The sequence below is a fragment of the Galeopterus variegatus genome, unplaced genomic scaffold, assembly GCF_000696425.1.
Source record: "Galeopterus variegatus unplaced genomic scaffold, G_variegatus-3.0.2 Scaffold4972, whole genome shotgun sequence".
In the NCBI taxonomy this organism is placed as follows: domain Eukaryota; kingdom Metazoa; phylum Chordata; class Mammalia; order Dermoptera; family Cynocephalidae; genus Galeopterus; species Galeopterus variegatus.
The window spans coordinates 58,185-63,382 of record NW_007731083.1 but is presented as its reverse complement, the minus strand read 5'-3'; the positions used below and the strand labels follow the sequence as shown (position 1 = coordinate 63,382).

Below are 5,198 nucleotides of genomic sequence, written 5' to 3'. Positions count from 1 at the left end.
GATCCGAACCCTCGGCGGGAGCGCCACCGCGCTCCCAAGCGGCGCACTCTCCAGTGCGCCACCGGGCTGGCCCTGAAGAACTTTTTTTATGTTGTACTATCTCTGTCCTTTTTAGTCCAAGCTGGTGATGTTTCTGTATATGTAATTCTCTTAAAAACTTGATGGATTTTCTATGAATCTTCCTGGAGTCCACTCCATTGGACAAATGCAACACCCACAAAGCTCTGTAAGATAAGCCCTTCTCTACCTTGGGTTTCTGCAGGCAACTGAGGGACAACACCCTTAAGCTTCCTAGAAGGACTATCCTTTGATTGAGAAAGTCTGTGCAGTGCACCTGTCATCCCTCCCTACAGAGAGCCTTTTGTCTGACTGAATAGTACTTTGAGGTGCCACCTTATACCTTCCTGAAATTAAAAAAAGAAAAGGTTTTACAGTCACACTCAAGGATTCATCTCTGAACCACGCTTTTTCTGTTAGGACCCTGCATTTGATCTTTACTTGGAATTTATTTCTTAATTATAGCATTATTTATCATCAGGAAAGCTGAGAATTTTCAGTACCATCCAGTCCTAGCTCTTTTTTGTTTAATGGTCCTTTCTTTTGTTGATCTCTCTCCTTTAGCATCTTGTTAGGAGCAACTAGAAGTAACTAGGTAGCATTTCCAACACTCTGATTCAAAATATCCTTAACTAGATCACCCAGTGCATTTGCTTCTGTCCACATAAGTGCAGGAACAGCATTGCTAAACTTTCTGCCACTGCGTAACAAGGATCCCCTTCTTCCAGTTTCTCCCTCACTTTGCTACAAGCAAAGCATCTACCTGTCTTAGCATCTGCCTCACTTTGCTATGAGCACTCACCTACAACCTTTAAGGTCCCAAGTCTTTTACTAACAGCTTCTTCAGGTAACTGAAAGCTTTCACTAACACTCTCGAGAAAGCCCTCTGCCCCGTTCCAAGCTACCCTCACACACAGTTTTTGTCACAGCAGCACGCCGCTTGCAGGTATCAAAATCTGTACAAACAATATATTGATTGCTTCATAACAATTTAGCCCCAAATTTAGCAGCTTAAAACAATAAACATTATTCTCTTGCACAGTTTGTGAGGGTCAGGAATCTGGCTTAGCTGTCTGGTTCTGGCATCAAGATGTCCACTGGGGTTGCAGGTATCTGACACTTGTCTGAGGCTGGAGGATTTGTGTCTGAGTTGGCCCAGCACATAAATATAAGTCAGAGGACTTCTTGTCAAATGGGCCTCTCCATAGCGCTACTCAAGACATGGAAGCTGACTTCCCCCAGAGCATGTGACCTGAGAGAGAAAGCAAGACACACACACACACACACACACACATGCACGCACATGCACACACACACACACACACACACGCGCGCACATGCACACACACACACATGCACGCACATGCGCACACACACACACACACACACACACGCAGAGAAGGAGAGAGAGGTGGAAGTCACAGTGCCTTCTATAACCTAATGTTGGAAGAGGCATACTATCACTTTTGTTTTCTATTGGTCACATGGAGCAGCCACAGTGCGGTGTGAGAGACTACACAGGGGTGTGAATTCCCAGAGGCATGAGCCAACTATTAAAACATTGAGGGGTGAAATGTCATGTTGTCTATCATTTCCATACTTCAGAAAAAAAAATTGATGAAGCAAATTTAGCAAAATATTATCAATCATTATATCTCAGTCTGGGGCATATGGGACTTTATTGTACTCTTTTTACTTTTTTTACTTTTATTTTTACATTTTCATAATAAAAAGTAAAAAAAAAAAAAGAAAAGTGAATTTAGGCTTTCTGTCTGGAGTGACAAGATGGCCTGCTGGCTCAAGAACCTTCTAGAAACCAGCTACTTTCTTCTTACCCAGCCTCTGGCTTGTCTTTACCAGCAGTGCCTGCCCTGCACACAAGATTCGGTGCTTTCCATGCAGGCTCCCTGCAGGGGTACTGAGGGGCGGGGGGGCTGAGTCAGCGACATGGCCCTGTAAGTGGTGACAGATGAAGTGGAGCATGTTCTCCCTCAGGTATTGAGATGTTCCGAAACACACCAGTATTTCTTCTCATTTTGTTCCAAAATTTCTTCCGAGGAGCAGTTCCATGGAATACTTTTCCTGACCTTGCCTTCAAGGTCAGTGTTAATCACTGGGGTTTGAGTAGAGTCAGCAGTTGTGTTTAACTTTGCCCTTGCCCTGTTTGTTAATTCAGCTTGAAATCATTCTATCCCTGGAATTTAGTTCCTTATTTCATAATGAAAAATAAAAACAACTCTGGAGGGGTAACCAGCAGTGACTGCTGAGTCACTGCTCTTAATTTATAAGGAACTCTGTGATATCCTAGTGTTCACGTACACTGAGAGATTCTATAAGAATGAAAGTTTTAATTTCTTTGAAGATCCTAGAGTAAACATTCACTTGTGAGATGAATTTTCCAGAGGAGTTTGGAACTAAAATTGGTGAAGCTGGAAATTTGCCATTGTGGGTGTTGCAAGCAGTTTGAGCATTGTAGGACGGAGGCAAGAATGTTTGTTTAGGGCTGGCCCTTGGATTGTTCTGGGTAATAACACTTTGGTAACTTCTTTTAATTATTCAGATGTTTAAAAGATACCTACCCATTATTTTAGAGAAATCCCAAGGTAGTAAAACAATTCATTTGCAGATGTTTCAGACTGGGATGTGGAGGTTATAGAAAAACGCAAACTCATTTCAGTTTCTCCCAGGATACCCTCACAACACACTTCAGACACTGTGTGTGGGGGTCTCCTCACACACTAAGCAAGCGATTCTGCAGCGGACACCAGCTGGGTGTCCTCCAATTCAATTCAATTCTGACACTATCTACCTGCAGATAGTCGGATCCCATGGATCAAGGACTCAGAACCCAAGACTCTCTACCCCTCCTTCCTGCATCTGATGCCAGTCTCAAGACCCAGGTTGTTTTATCTGTGCTTCTGACCAATTGGATATAAACTGGGTTTCCCACAATCCCCTCCTTTCCCACAATCCCCTCCTTGGATTAAATTAATTTGCTGAGTGGCTTCCAGAACTCAGAAAAACACTTAAGTTTACTGGCTTATTATAAAAGATATTACAAGGGATACAGAAGAAGGTTCCCACAACCCCCTCCTTGGATTAAATTAATTTGCTGAGTGGCTTCCAGAATTCAGAAAAACACTTAAGTTTACTGGCTTATTATAAAAGATATTACAAGGGATACAGAAGAAGAAACGCATAGAGCAAGGTATGGGGAAAGAGACATGGAACTTCCATGCCCTTCCTGGGTGCACCATCCTCCAGGAACCTCCAAGTGTTCAGCTATCCAGAAGCTCCCTGAACCCTGTGCTCTTGGGTTTTTATGGAAGCTTCATTATGTAAGCATGATTAATTAAATCATTGGCCATTGGTGATCAACTTAACTTTCAGCCCCTCTCCCTTCCCCAGAGGTTGGGGGGGGGGTGGGCTCAAAGTCCCAATCCTTTAATTCTGCCTTGGTCTTTCCTGTGACCAGCCCCTATCCTGAAGCTAGCTAAGGGCTGCCAGCCATCTGTCAATTTATGAGCATAAAAAAAGACACAACTTTGGATATTTTAATGATTCTAGGAATTGTGTGCCAGGAAAGGGACAGAAACAGGGATGAAGACCAAGTATATACTATATTTCAAAATATCACAGAAGGGCCCTGCTTGAGGGTAAATTAATATATCTCTAGCAGAATAACACTGTCTTAGTCCGTTCCAGCTGCTATAACAAAACACTATAGACTGGGTGGCTTAAACAACAAACATGTATTTCTCATAGTTCTGGAGGTTGGAAATCTGAGATCAAGGTGCCAGCAGGATTAGATTCTTGGTGTGTACCCTCCTCCTGGTTTGCAGATGAGGAAGCAATGTCTTGTATATCTTCTTGTAAGGCCACTAATCCCATCTGTGAGGACTCTACCCTCATGACCTAAGCACCTCCCAAAGGCCCCACCTTCTAATACTACCCCATTGAGGGGTTAGGATTTCAACATATGAATTTTGTGGGGTCACAGACATTCAGTCCATAACAACACCTTTGCAGTGGGGGGGACAGGAAGCGTGCTCACTGTTGTATGATGGCTTGGTGATGTGTCCACTTGGCTAGGCTGACCTCTATTTCCCAAAATTCCCTTTCCTTTTATGTTTCCAGTTTGGGTGAGCTATAATAGATGCGTTCTCCTGAGAGCTGGGGAGGGAAGGGAGGCAGCAGCCATTCTGTAGCTCAGTGAGTTGGTGACCTGCTGACTCGCCTCTTTGGTGTGAAGCAGCAGCTGGCCCTGGAATTGCTCTCCTTTCCCCCTGGAGCTTCCTTCTGCTTCTCTGACTCCTGGGCCAGATGTGTGAGTGTAGCTCCATCATGAAGAGCTCCAGCGTCTGCAGCATACTTACCACCAAGGTCAGACGCCAAGATGGACACAAGTACCAGGCTGTTTTTGTGGGGTTCTGGTTTTTGCTCCTCAGGTTCCAGTCTGCTCTTGATCTTTCCTCATTTTCTGCCTGTGTGTGAACTTCGGCCTTCAGCACTGTACATGGAGACTTAAGGAGACTGCTTAGCCAACCCCCATAATTTTGTAAGCTGATTCCCTGTAATAAACAGCGTATGTGTAAATGTATATGCATATGGGTATGTGTATATTTCCTGTGGTTCAGTTTCTTAGGGTCCACCCTGGAGCTTCTGAAAGAGGGGCTCTGTGGCTTAACAAGCCCTCTGGGGATTCTGATGCATGCCTACATCTGAGAACCAGATTGAGTCTAAGCCCCTCGCTTTACAGTTAAGGAAGCTGAGTCTAAAGAGAAGGAACATGTCTTTGAGTTAACTCAGAGAGTGGAAATTGGAAGCACCCACTCACTGAGCTCTGGGTTTTTGTGTTTTCTTTGATGGCTGGCCTACACCGGGATCCAAACCCTTGACCTTGGTGTTACAACACCACACCGGCCAGCCCCTGAACTCTGCTGTTTTAAGGAGAGAATAGTCACAGTGGCTGTCTCCAGAAACCTCCTCCCTTCCTCCCGCCTCCCCCCTCTCCTCCTCCCCTCCCCCCTCTCCCCCCCCCCTCCCCCTCCCTCCCACCCCCCCCCCCCCCTCCCCCTCCCTCCCACCCCCCCCCCCCCCTCCCCACCTCCCTCCACCCACCCCTCCCCCCCCCCCCCTCC

General features: G+C 45.5%; 1 long non-coding RNA gene across 1 annotated transcript in view; it reads right to left on the bottom strand.

The window, feature by feature from the left end:
- Positions 1 to 4,582, bottom strand: part of LOC103604109 — a 6,033-nt gene extending 1,451 nt beyond the window's left edge. The window contains exon 1 of the long non-coding RNA XR_551684.1: positions 4,434 to 4,582. This is a non-coding gene — a long non-coding RNA (uncharacterized LOC103604109). The remainder of the gene's footprint in view (positions 1 to 4,433) is intronic.
- Positions 4,583 to 5,198: the final 616 nt, after the last annotated feature.